The sequence below is a fragment of the Panicum hallii genome, chromosome 5, assembly GCF_002211085.1.
Source record: "Panicum hallii strain FIL2 chromosome 5, PHallii_v3.1, whole genome shotgun sequence".
NCBI lineage: Eukaryota > Viridiplantae > Streptophyta > Magnoliopsida > Poales > Poaceae > Panicum > Panicum hallii.
The window spans coordinates 39,249,579-39,264,012 of NC_038046.1; the positions used below are offsets into that span (position 1 = coordinate 39,249,579).

The 14,434-nt window shown below is 47.7% G+C and overlaps 1 long non-coding RNA gene across 1 annotated transcript; it reads right to left on the reverse strand.

Moving 5' to 3' along the window:
• Positions 1 to 775: 775 nt before the first annotated feature.
• LOC112891861 lies at positions 776 to 6,865 on the reverse strand. Its single transcript, XR_003228615.1, has 3 exons — positions 6,258 to 6,865; positions 1,289 to 1,474; positions 776 to 1,202 (listed from the first exon to the last, which is right to left on the reverse strand). It is a non-coding gene; the product is annotated as an uncharacterized LOC112891861 (long non-coding RNA).
• Positions 6,866 to 14,434: the final 7,569 nt, after the last annotated feature.

Here is a 14,434-nt window from a genome sequence, read left to right on the forward strand (position 1 = left end):
GCGAAAGGCCGAAGGCATTCATAGAAATAAAAAATGAAGCCCTCTCGAGCGAAAGGCCGAAGGCATTCATAGAAATGAAAAATGAAGCCCTCTTGAGCGAAAGGCCGAAGGCATTCGTAGAAATGAAAAACCAAGCCCTCTCGAGCGAAAGGCCGAAGGCATTCGTAGAAATGAAAAACAAAGCCCTCTCGAGCAAAAAGCCGAAGGCATTCGTAGAAATGAAAACCAAAGCCTTCTCGAGCACAAAGCCAAGGGCATTAGCAGAAATGGAAATTGAAGCCGTCTCATGGAGGTGACAGAAAAGTCCACGGCTGTTCGTCGCCCCAACGCCATGATCAAGCAAGGGGGGTGGCGCTTCGCGATCATTCCTATGCTAAATCATGGCGTCGCGTCATTAAAAAGGTTTATGGCAAACAAAATACACGGATCAAAAAAAAGCTGACGGGGCTCACATGGTGTAACAAATTTTACAAACATCCTCCAGGCACAATTAGTCTTGCAACGAAGGCCTTCGAGCTAAGCATCAGAAAATAAGAGTTGTTATGCAAATTACGGTACGCCGAAGGCGTTACACAACCATTCAACAATATTACAAATGAAGATTACACATGAACATAACCATTATGAATTACAACCAGTATTTGCAGAAGCACAAGAAATCATTGTTCTTCATCAAACACAACATGATCTATTTCACTTATCAACCTTCGTACAACAACATCGATGATGTCTTCGGCCATTTGACGGAGGGTATCTTCCGACGGCATCCCTGCAGCCGAAGATAATGCAAGGTTAGGAGATGTAAGGGCTTCTCCTCTTCATCACTGTGGAACATGATACATAAATTCCAAAGGCTCGGCTTCGGTCTCCACAGGTTCTGGTTTCGGTTCTTTTAGGCCCTCGGGCAACGTATATGGCAAAGGAGCTATTCTTGACTTTCGGATTTCACGACGGAGAGCATGATCAACAAGGATCCATGGGCGTCTAGCAGGGTCACGTTTGAACTCAGTAAGAAAGACCTTCGCAGTAGTGCTGCATTTTTCATAGCTACGAAGCATAATAGTCAAAAACTCATCAAAAGTGATCACGGGATGCGCGGAATGGAACTTTGCCCAAGTTTCTCCGGTCATGTAGAAGTCATCTCGTTTCATAGTAATAGGCAAAATACCTTCGGTGACCCACGCAGGTTCCACCGCAGGGTCCTGCACAAAGCCGAAGGCGTTAGCGTCCAAAATAAATATATTACACATCCACAAATCACATGTTCAAAACAACGCACTCCTCACACCTTTCCAGTCTTCGCCTCTTCACCATCTTCGTGGCCCCCTTCGGTTTCACCAGGTGTTGACGCAGGGTCGACAGTAATGTCCACTTGAGCAGAGGCCAAAGGGTCCTCAGAGGCTACAGCACCGACGCTTGATCACTGGTCGCCACGAAGCACCTCTCTCACATATGACTTCGCTTTCAATTGTACCTGCGCTGAGAGAAGAATAATTAAAAAGCAAAGTTTGAAACTCAAAAATGGATGAAGGGCGGAGTAAAAAACTGCTCCTTCAGCTGAAGCCCTTTGCGTCCCATGAGGGCAACCCCTTTGTAACACCCTAAGGTAAATTTCTTAAATCTTAATGAATTTATTTTGGCTCAAATAAAATTTCCAGGGCCTTCCCTAATTTATCTTGCATTTAAAGTAATTTTATAACACAAGAAAATAAAAGTTATTATAGGATCAACTTGTTTGTGCATTCATGCTGGAACATTGTTTTCCTTGTGTTGAGTTTATAGGGTTTGAATTCAAATTTATTTGAATTCAAATAGAATTGTTTGAATAGTTTAAGTGTGGGAAAAGAAAAGGAAAAGAAGAGGAAAGGAAAGCAACCCAAACCTCTTGGGCCGGCTCTTTCCCCGCAGCCCAGCTCTCCCTCTTTCCCCCCCTCGGCCCCCTCTCCTTTCTTTCTTCCGCATGGGCCACGCCCGGCCCACTTCCTTCCTCAGCCCGGCCACTCTACGTGCACCTCTCTCTCTCGCTGCCAACCGGGCCCCTCCTGTCAGCGCCTTCTCTTCCCCTTCCCCTTTCTTCTCCGGCGCGCAACGCCTCCCCGAGATCCCCGGCGAGCTTCTCTTCCCCGGGCCCGCACGCCAATGTGACCCCGCCGCCCTACAAAGGAGGCCCTGTATCACCCCGTGCCCTAACCCTAGCCCTGCAACACCCGGAGACCCCCAACGCCGCCGCCCCTTTTCCTCCGCCGCGTTACACCCTCGGCCTCACCGTGGTTGAGCCGCTCCGCTGCGCCTCAGACCACCAAAACTCCCGCGCCCGCTTCCCCTCGCCATCCAGAAGCTTCCCGAGCCTAGCAATTGGATCCTACGCTTCTGCATCGCCGGGAATTCGTGACGAAGCTGCCGCCGGTATTCCACTCCGCCCCGCAATTCTTCGTCGCCGGCGATCCTCGGACTTCCCTAATCCCCCTGGCACCTTTGCAGGACTTCCACGCGACGATCTACGGTGACCAGGAGCCCGGAGACCCTCGGCAACGCCCCTCCCCACGAACACCGACCCGCCTCCGCCGCAGAACCTCGCCGCCGGCCATCTTCCGCTGCAGCTCCGGCCACCGCAAGCCTCTAGTGAGCATCACGTCCACCTCGCGAAGCTTATGCGCTAGCTGTCGTAGCTTTTGGCTGGCCGTAGCATCCGGGACGCGCGCATGCCGGCGTTGTTCGTCGCCCCGAGCCGCCCTCGCCGTCATTGTGGCAGAACCAACCTGAATTATACCGGCTCAAGTACGCAAGTCCACTCCCGAGGGCTCCAACGTGCTTCAAACGGTATAATCCCTTGGCCTGTCGGGTAACGTCCCGATAAACCACCGATACACAGGATCAAATAAGGTTACCTCACACGAAGGTGAGTCCAGAGATACAATCACCATCACATTTTTACATCACAAGGATTTACATTACAAGAGTTTCCAAAAGAAGTACGAAGTTCTGAATTTAGAAAAGACATTACAAACTGTAAAGCTATGGTTTTTGGCAGCGGAAAACATACGCGATGATTACAACACGTCGTCAAGACGGATGTCATGCTAAGCCCGGGCACGACATCACTCGATATCACCAGTGCTGGCCGGGGACGGATCCCATTCCACGGACCAACCTTCTGGGAGAGCACAGGGCCAAGGCAAGGGAAGAGTAGGGTCTTCAAGACACTACCTGCAAAATATATAACTAGCAAGGCTGAGTGTACTAATACTCAGCAAGGCTTACCCGGGATTGGGTATACTTTAGCCCATAACTAGACTTATGAAGGCTTATAATAGTTCTGGGTTTAGTTTCAGCTGAAAAGCAACTAAGAGTAGATCCTTATTTTCAACTTTTAGCTTTCAAGTTCTATGTGATTATCCATTCTAGATAAGCACTTATAACTAAACAAGCAAGGTAGAGCTCTTTATCTCAATCATCAGTATTACTCATCATATAGTTGCTCTTGTTACTCTGTGTGATAAAGGGATTAAGTAGTCTCAATCATCGTGAGAGGCGGACGATTCTGAATCGAATTTAACCTTGCAAGATAAACCTAACTCACACGCTTGGAACATCCAACGATAGTTCCGAAGCAACCGTTTGCCTTTCATTCCGACTCATGGATAGGTCCACCACAAGCGACTGCAGGAACATACGCACTTCCAAAGTGCAGGACATACGTCTGTAGCGCGACTACAAAACCCGTATTCCTGGTTGCCCTTGCAACACGTATTTCCCCAATCGAACATAAGTAACCAGAAGAAGCAAGACGAGTGGTGGGAGGTATGTCCACTCCTCGGGCCGATTGGTTACTAGGCTTACCGCTTACCATATTTCGCGGCATGTGGCTAGTACTTTCAAACGCTTAACCCCGATCGGCACACACCGCGACCTTATCAAAATTCGTCAACACAGACGGGGTATCACCTCAACCATGATACCTCATAAAACTCCCGTCCGTCATCCTTATAGTGATAACAGGAATGTAAACATTACAATTCCTATATCGCGCGAGTGACAGGAAATCACCCGACTTCTACCGGTCCTATTAGCATAGCAGCTAGTCGGACTCAAGTGCTACTACTCAATATATTGGTTCCTAGGATTCATGCATCTAGGGTTTCAAGCAATTCCTAAGAACTTAATGCATAGAATATGTAATAGATATAGATTGCAGTGTAATAAAATAGTGGGTTATGTCCGGGGCTTGTCTTTACTGGTGGGACTGAAGTCAGAAATGTCAATATCTTCCGAACTTTGGTTCGGGGCTTCAGTTAATCCCTTGGTGACGTTCATTTGGTCTTCAGAAACATCCGTCGTAGACTTCTGGGAGATCTCGTAGGTACCGTTTGCAGAAGTAGTCGTATCTACATGTAATGCAACATCACATTCAAGTGTGCACACAAAACCATTTTACTTCACAACAAAGTTGCAATTCAACACTCATTTAACATATTACTTACATAACAACCAAAAAGATCTAAAACTAAACTTAGGTGAAGCTTTAGGGAGACAACTAATTAGAATCAGCTACTTGTTGAGGGTTACAATAGAGCTGATTGGAAACAACAGAGGTTTAGTCGATGGAAAGGTGCATTGGTTTCCTAATTGATCGATGAAAGCATCGATTACTTTAGCAGAGGGAGGATTCCTAAAGCAGTTGTCTTAACGGAGATGTGCTTAAGTGTTATCCTAGGTAACTAGGTGTGGTTGCATTGGCTTGATTACGTCAGTACAATAATTGAGTGACGTACAGCCGATGGGGTTATCTAAGTCAGACCTGTTACAAAAACTAGGTGAAACAGAACACTAATATCGGACTAGGCTGATGAGACCACAAGTGCGGAATTAGACTGAAGAGGATGTGGCTGATGGGTTTGTGCCGATAAATGCATAGCTAAAAGGGCGTGTGGTGGGTAAGCATATAGTCGATGGGTGTCCTACAGATGTGCAGCCAAAAGGCATGTGGCCGATAGGGGTGTGTTCTATGGGTGTATAGCTGAGGGGTGTGTGGCCAAAAAAATCTTAGCCGATAAATCGCCGATAGGAGTGTGTTGGCAGAGAGGGGTAACGAAGGAATTTGATATAGAAAGGGACCCTAAAAGATTGCAAACTAGATAAGGACAAGGTCAACAGAAGAGCAGGAGTACTCGTGTAAAAGGGTTAACTGAACATCATACATTGTCTATCATAAAAAATATGAGCTAAGACTATCAAACCTATCAACAATGCAAAATGAAAAACTTTCTATTTATCAAACATATCATTCACTCTTCTACTGGGCAGATTCCTTCGAGTTCAACATTGTCTGCAGCAAATTGTAGCCGGTAGATATATCCTATACAATATTTTGCCTATTGGCATAGGTAAGCTCACATGACATATTTATTATTACAGATTTTGTTGAATTTGACGCTTCATGGCAATTAAGTGTTTTCACGCCCATGTAGCTAAACTAACCTGCTGGCTCAGTAAATTGTCTGCCTTAATCAGATAGCTTCAGGTTTCAAAATTGGGTGTATAAACCAAGGTTTGGGCCTTGATAAAGTACTGTTCCTTCCAATGACTAAAGGAGCTGTAAGCCAGAATATGAGTTCCCATTTCAATATAACCAAACAGACCATTACCAAATTTCAGGTTGTTCTGCAACTGTAAAAAAAATCAGGTTGCAAGGCAGACATCATAAATTCAAATTAAGTTGCCTACCAACTAGATTGGTCTCTGAACATTTTAGCACTATTTTATGCTCATGATTCATGAACATTATAACCGGAAAATATAGAAACCTACAGCTTTACAGGATAAACTTTGTAGCTGCAGTAAGCACTCAGCAACAAGTAAATGACGTCAGGAGCGATCTGAGATGTCCATGTATATCAACTGCATATTTTTCACGTCTAAGACTCAAATATTCACAGCAAGCTTGCGTAAAGATCCCTTCAATCTTAGTCATATTTCTACATTTTACCCCAAATCAGTACTCCTTAGAACACTAAATATTTCATTGAGTAGCTTATCACTATCGAGTGTGCACAAAATAACCCAATGTCCACGTAGAAACTGACTAATTACCCGATCAGTGTTGGTTCCCCTAACAAAAGGGCGCATGATTCCACTTCCACGCTATTAAAATTCCTAGGGACCTAAGACGAAATATGGCCTTAAATTACGAACTCAATCAGAACAGTGGAGCTAAACCTAGAACAAAATCGAAATGGCGTGACGGGATCGGAGCTCACCTAAATCAACCGGATCGGACCGGGCCGGATCAGGCAAGCTGGCGAAGTGTGATTGCGCTTGGGATTTGGCTGGACAGCAGCTGCAGCCTAGAAGTAGCAGATGAGCAGGGGAGCGCTGGAGGCATGGAATCCTGGATGGAACGGAGCAACGCAGGAGGCCACAGCGCATCCCCGAACGCGCGCCGCACGGCCCGGTCCCTCGCCTGCCGCGCTCCCGCCACCACCTGCGTCGCTTGCTGCCTGCGCCAGCGCGCATCTGCACCGCCCGCACCGCCTGCTCACGCGCCACCCGAGCTGCTTGCCCGCGCAGCGCCGCTCGCACAGCCGCTGCCGCCAGCCGCCCACGCCGAGCTGGCCCAGCTCCCCTCACGCGCACCTCCCGAGCCACACGCCTCCGCTCCGGCCGTCGCCCGCTCGGCGCCTGAGCTGCTGCCGCTAGCCGCGCCGCCAGCCTGCGCCGGCCGAGCCGCGCGCCGCCAGCTCGCGCGCTGCGCCCGCGCGTGCGCCTGCTGCGGCCGGCCGCCCGCGCTAGCGCTGCTCCCGCGCCGCGCCGAGCCGATCTGCAACCACTTGGTGCCAAGCAAAGGGAGAGAGGAAGAAAAGATGGCTTGAATATTGCTGCCGTCGCTGGAAGAAGCAAAGAAAAAGACGCCAGGAAGAAAGAATTAGAGGAGAAAGAGAAAAGAGACCTCTCAAGGACTTATGCGCAATTTCAGAAAATTGCAAGGACCTTTCTGTAAAGCATAAATTTCCCATCAATCTAGAACCCTAATGAAGAAATGCCCAAAACGAAAGTTGGAGAGTTTTTTAAACTCTACAACATTGCTTTAGGGCTCAAATTCAAAAACTAAAATATTTTTATCTTTACACGTGAGGTTTTGAATAAAAGTTGGATTTGAATTACTTTGATCAATTCAGGGCCTAAATGCAAGCATTTATGACACGTCATGATGACGGGATAAACTCGTCATAATGATTGGATAGACATGTCATGATGACTTGTATTTTTACACTTTAGTCCAGGGTAAATTTGAAAGTTACTTTTGTAAATCAAACATTTGCATAAAAGGACTTGTACTTTTATAAAATTACATAAACACCCTTGTTTTTACCATTTTACCCAAAATTTTTACACACTTCAACACACACATTTCAAATTAAAATTTTGATTAAATATATATTTTTACAAGATATAAAGTAAGAAAAACATATTTCACTTATTTTGAAATTACCCTAATCCACTTACATTTTGCAAAAACAACCCTAGGTTTTTCTGTAATTGCAAGAATACCCCTTTTTACTTGCACTTTAAATTTTCAAAAACTTCACATAAACACACATAAGCTTTATACAAACAAACACATACTTCACACTAACAAAATATTTACCTAGCATTACAAGTACACGAACTGTCACAGTCGTAATGCCCTAACCGTGCCCTAATCCACCGCCACAAGTGCCCAGATGTGTTCGCCGTGCCAATCCCTAGCTCCCAGGCTTGATCTCGTTCAAATCCGAGCCCGGACGGCTAAGATAGGTCAAGTCCGGCGTGTTTCCGGCGAGCCGCCGCCACGGGCGTGTTTCCGGCGAGCAATCGCCGCCGCCGGACCCCTTACCCCGTCCCCTTTGATCCGGACCGTCAGATCGTGATCCAGCGGATGGAACTCCCCGTACCGGTTTGGCCTACCAGAATTGCTAAAGAACCCCTACGCTTTTCAAAAATCAACCCGCGCTCCTGTGCCGTTCGGAAATATTTACAGTCAGGCCCTGTTTTTATTGTTTAGGCCCCCGAGTTCTTTAGAAATAGGACCCGCAGTCCAGTCCCAGTAGTTTTGCGTGTTAGCCCCTACGTCAAGCCTTTAATTACGTTTAGGTCCCTGGTTTTTGCCCAGAACCCCCTGGTTCTCCTATTTTCTTACAGAAAAGCCCCAAGACCTTGTTTTTGCCATAGATTTCACGTCTTAGCTCCGTTTTAGGCGGTTTTTGCGCTCGCGCAATCGTTGTAACGCGTAGAATAGTTCTATCATAGTTTTGTGTGCTATTTTTATGTAATGTTGTACTGTTTATTATCTTTTGTCTTTGTTTGTATGTATGTGTATGTGTATGTGCTGGACCATGTTTTGGCATTGCGATCGTGAGTAGACGCTGAGCCTTTGGACGAGTACCAGGAGCCCCCATCTTCTGAGCAGTTTGAGCAGCAGCAGGAGAACTTTGAGGAAGGCAAGTATAACATGAACATCCTATCACTTCTAAATACAATTTCATACTGCATTTTAACTCTGTACGCCTATAAGGACTTCCTAGCCACTTTATCCTTTATATATATACCTTGGGTTGCATTTTGGTTAGTTGTGCTAGGTGCTGCGCTCTCACCCATCTCGGTCCTTTTTAATTAATTAGATTAATGGTTATATGCAACTTGATCCTGAGCGTGGCCCTCTGTGCTGTGTGCTTGAGCGGCTCACGTCTCGCTAAAAGATGTTCTATTAGAAATGTGGTTTAGGGGGCCAGCACGGTGCTTAGTGCTTGGTTGGCCACTCTCCATAAGGACCGGTTCATAGAGCGACAATTTGGGATAACCGCGCAACCACAAGACTGGAATGGGACGGTCTTAACTTACTAATTAAGTCATTTTGGTTCGGGGGTAACTTACCTGCGTGGGCAAGAGGGGTGGTAAGATTCAATGGTCCCTGCTCCTCCGGCTTGGTCTGTGCTGTGTGCTTGTACCCCCGTGAGGTGGGCCCCATCGTAGCTGATCCAGAAACCTTAGCGGTTACACCTTACCAATGTGATCCTTTGTAACGGTCTCGTAGTGTGCTTGCTAGCCATCTCACCTAAGGCAGTGTGATGAACAACTAGTGTAGCTCACGACTTGTGGGTAAAGTTGTGCAACCTCTCGAGAGTGTAAAACTGATATATCAGCTGTGCTCACAGTCATGAGCGGCCCAGATCCTCCGTCTGATTAGTGGGGTTATCTTGGTGGTTTGGTTTGGCTTGGTTTCTCAGTAGCTTTAATAAATCTTGATTAATTATTATGTAATTCGGGTTATGGTAAATCATCCACTTGTAGTTAATAGTTTTAATAAAATTTTGCCAAGACTAAAAGCTAATGCAGTTGAGTCAGCCAACCTTAGAGCCTCATAGTTTGTGTTATACTTGTTGAGTACGAGTTTGTACTCACACTTGCCTCTCTACTCTTCTGTTCTCTTGGATACCTTCGACTGCTGCTCAGTACCAGGCGATGTGGAGGACTACATCAGCGGACTCGACGATTTCTAGGCGTTGTCTCCCAGCCGACGTCCCTGTGGCGCCCTGCTTTTCATGTATTTATTTTACGCTTCCGCATTCCTTGAACTGATTCTTGATTCAGTTGTAATAATGATATTCATTTATAATTTATACGCTTTTATTTCGAGATACGTGTTGTGATATCTTGATGATTCTGTTGTATATATGCGTGACTTGATCCTGGCGCATATATGATTGCTCGGTTTATGTTCTTATGAATCGGGTGTGACAGGATTGGTATCAGAGCCGTGTCGACTGTAGGACGAAGCCTAGATAGAAATGGCCGAGTTTACGGATTTCCTTTCGCTTGCTCTGCTTCCAAAACCCAAACATTCGTTTCTGCTCCTATCCCTTGAGCTCTAAACCTCGATTTTGCTAATCTTCTCTGTATTTCCGATAATTAGTCTGATAATTTCGGTAGACATGGCCTGCAATTTTCTGACTGTCCTCATAAGTCCAGGATGCCTTTGCAAAAATACGCTAGAACGCCTGTTTGTTTAGTCGAGTGGAGTGATAAACTCAACTAACGTGTGAATATTGAATGTTTGTGATTGTGCAAAATGTCTGATTTGGATTTTTGGTTGATTGCATAGTTAGAAGTTAAACTTGTTCATGAAAAATGACTTTAATACAAACCTGAATTAAGTGATCAAAAAAATTGAGTTAGAACGTTGGGGGTAAAACCGTACACTCTTTTCTCCCTATTTTATCCTGTCGAAGCTTTCTTTCCGGAAGTTGTACAGTATCTATCTCTTATGAATTTCGCTATGCTGCAAACAGATGGTGAACACCAGGAGCACCGGCACCGGTTCTGGCCAGCAGGGGCAGAACAACCAGAGTACCGACCAGCCGCTGCCGATGCCTCCACCACTGACTCCAGAGCAGTTCTTCCAGCTCCAGATGCAGATGATGGCCACTCTGAACAACACTGTTCAGACTCTACAGCAGATCCATGCTCAGCCGCCACCTCCTCCACCGCAGCAGTCCCGCGACAGGTGCACGGACTTTCTGAGGGGTCACCCGCCGACGTTCTCTCATGCGGCTGATCCACTCCAGGCTGACGACTGGCTTCGTTCAGTGGAGCGCCAGCTGGATGTCGCTCAGTGCGACGATAGGGAGCGAGTCCTGTACGCAGCAGGGCAGCTGCGAGGCTCAGCTCTCGATTGGTGGGAGTCCTACCCGGCTCGGGACCGCGACGCCCTCACTTAGGTCCAGTTCCGGGAGCGTTTCAGGAACCACCACATCCCTGCTGGAGTGATGAAGATGAAGCACAAGGAGTTCCTTGCGCTCAAGCAGGGAGCTATGACGGTGACCGAGTACCGTGATCGTTTCCTCCAGCTCGCTCGCTATGGCCCCGCTGAGGTCGCCAATGATGGCGATAAGCAGGAGCGCTTCAGGGAGGGACTCGATGACCACCTGGAGTACGCGCTCATGAACCACCGCTTCGACAACTTCAACCAGCTGGTTGATGCTGCTCTCAACACCGAGCGCAAGCGCCGGGAGATTGAGGACAAGAAGAGGAAGATGGCTCCAGCTGCGTGTAGCAGCAACACCCGGCCTCGGTACCAGTACCCGCAGCAGCAGCAGCAGCACCAGAGGCAGATCCAGTCGTACCAGCAGCGACAGCAGCAGTACCTGCCTCGGCCTCAGCAGCAGCAGCAGGCGGGACAGGGCCAGAGGCTCCCAGCGCCTCCGGCACGCTCTGCTCCACCGGCTCCACCAGCTCCGCGGCAGGGAGTGCCTACTCCTCCTGCCGGGCAGCAGGCTCCAGCACTCCCACGGGTGTGCTTTCACTGTGGCGAGCCGGGACACTACGCCAACGTCTGTCCTCGGAAGGCGCAGTCTGGACAGCAGGGGCACCCAGCTCAGCCCAAGGCGCCATCCCAGGGCAGGGTGAACCACGTGACGGCCGAGTCAGTGGCCGAGTCTCCCAACGTGGTTATTGGTACGTTCATGGTCAACACTCACCCTGCTACAGTGCTTTTTGATACCGGTGCTACGCATTCCTTCATTACTCGGTCTTTCGTTGAGCATCATGGCATTCATACTAGCACCTTAAAGAGGGGCATGTTAGTATCTTCACCGGGAGGGCAGTTGAGGTCTCATATCTTCTGCCCCAGAGTCAATGTTGTCATAAGGGGGGTAGAGTTCAGTGCTAATCTCATGGTGCTAGACACCACGGGTATCGATGTGATCTTGGGAATGGAGACCCTTGTTAGATGGGGTGTCAGGATTGATTGTGCCCAGAAGACTGTCCACTTGTCAGCACCGGATGGACAGGAGGTCATAGTCAGTGCTACAGAGCCTTCTGGATTTCTTCATCAGATGGAGGCTAGACCCACGGATGGTATTCGCGTGGTATCTGAATTCCCGGATATTTTTCCGGATGATTTGCCAGGTATGCCGCCTGATCGCGACATTGAGTTTTCTATTGATCTCTTGCCTGGCACAGCTCCTATTGCTAAGCGGCCCTATCGTATGGCACCCGTTGAGCATGAGGAAGTTAAGTAGACTGTCGATGAGTTGCTAGCCAAGGGTTATATCCATCGCAGCTTCTCTCCTTGGGCTTTTCCTGTATTGCTTGTAGAAAAGAAGGATGGCGCGAAGAGAATGTGCGTCGATTATCGGGATCTGAATGCAGTCACTATCAAGAACAAGCATCCATTGCCTCGTATCGAGGATCTTTTTGATCAGCTTCAGGGTGCTTGTGTATTCTCGAAGATTGATCTGCGTTCGGGTTATCACCAGCTGAAGATTCGTCCCGAGGATATACCGAAGACGGCATTCACTTGCAAGTATGGGCTATACGAGTATACGGTCATGTCCTTCGGCTTGACCAATGCTCCGGCTTTCTTCATGCATCTAATGAACAAGGTTTTCATGGATTATCTGGACACCTTCGTGGTGATATTCATTGATGATATCCTGGTATATTCCAAGTCAGAGGCAGAGCATGAGAAACATCTGAGGCTTGTGTTGCTAAGGCTCAGAGAGCACAAGTTGTATGCCAAGCTCAGCAAGTGCGAATTCTAGATTGACGAGGTTCCATTCCTCGGTCATGTCATCTCCAGGGGAGGTATTGCTGTGGACCCCGACAAGGTGAAGGATGTGCTTGACTGGGTGGTACCGCAGATAGCGAAGGAAGTCCGCTCTTTTCTGGGCTTAGCAGGATATTATCGGAGGTTCATTGAGAATTTCTCCAAGGTTGCAAAGCCTTTGACTTCCTTGCTAGAGAAGGGTGTGGATTTCTCTTGGACTGATGAGCGTCAGAAGGCCTTCTCGGAGCTGAAGAAGAGGTTAACTATGGCGCCAGTCCTTACTCTGCCAGACCAGAGCAAGAGGTTCACAGTGTATTGTTATGCTTCGAGGGATGGTCTTGGGTGTGTCCTGATGCAGGAAGGCAGAGTTATAGCTTATGCTTCGCGGCAGTTACGCCGGCACGAGCTGAATTATCCCACTCATGATCTGGAGTTAGCCGCAGTTGTGCATGCTCTGAAAATATGGAGGCATTACTTGTTTAGGAAAAGGTGTGATATTTACACCGATCACAAGAGCCTCAAGTATATTTTCACTCAGAATGAGCTGAACATGCGGCAGAGAAGATGGCTAGAGTTGGTCAAGGATTATGACCTGGAGATTCACTATCATCCGGGCAAGGCCAATGTTGTAGCAGATGCTCTGAGTAGGAAGAGCTATGTTAACATGGCCGTGGCTTTTCAGATGCCTCAGGAGTTATGCGAGGAATTTGAGCAGTTGAGTCTGGGTTTCTTGCATCACACCTCGAGTGCATCATTCGAGGCAGAACCCACTCTAGAGGCGGAGATCAGGCAGCATCAAAAAGAAGATAAGAAGCTGCAGGAGATCCGTAAATTGCTCAAGATTGGCAAGGCACCTCATTTCCGAGAGGATGATTAGGGTACCTTGTGGTACAAGGGCCGGATATGTGTGCCGGATGTGAAGGATCTCAGGAAGCTGATCTTGAGTGAGGCTCATGATACGGCATATTCCATTCATCCGGGCAGCACGAAGATGTATTATGATCTCAAGGAACGTTTCTGGTGGTATGGAATGAAGCGTTCCGTTGTGGAGTACGTGGCTATCTGTGACACTTGTCAGCATGTCAAGGCAGAGCATCAGAGACCAGCAGGTCTATTGCAGCCATTGAAGATTCCAGAGTGGAAATGGGAGGAGATCACCTTGGATTTCATTGTGGGATTGCCTCGTACTCAGAAAGGGTACAACTCCATATGGGTAGTAGTGGATCGGTTGACGAAGGTTGCCCACTTCATCCCGGTGAACACTACTTACTCCGGCGCTAGACTCGCAGTGTTGTACATCTCCAGGATCGTCTGTCTGCATGGAGTTCCGAAGAAGATCATATCCGACCGAGGATCTCAGTTCACTTCACTGTTCTGGGAGCAGTTGCATGATTCGCTGGATACGAAGCTACGCTTCAGTACCGGTTATCATCCTCAGACAGATGGGCAGACAGAGAGAACTGTGGCAGAACCGTCTGAATTATTCCGGTTCAAGTGCACTAATCATCATTTACAAAGACAAGATGATCTCAAATGCACTTCAAACGAAACAACCCATGGGTCTGTCGGGTCACCGCCTGATGCAACCACGGTTACACAGGATCGGAGTAGGTTATACTCATACAAGATGAACTCCAGGTACACAACAACGCAAGCCTTTATCACAGAGTAAGCAGTATTATTACAAACCAGTTTTCTCCAGCCCTGACTGGAGCAAAATAAACAAGGGTTATTTAAAAGCGACGGGTAAACACCCGTTGACCAAAGTCATAGCGAAAAGACAACGCGACTAACAACGTCGCCATCAGCAGCACCATGCGTAGCCCAGTCGATGGTGTCACTCCGAGGGGT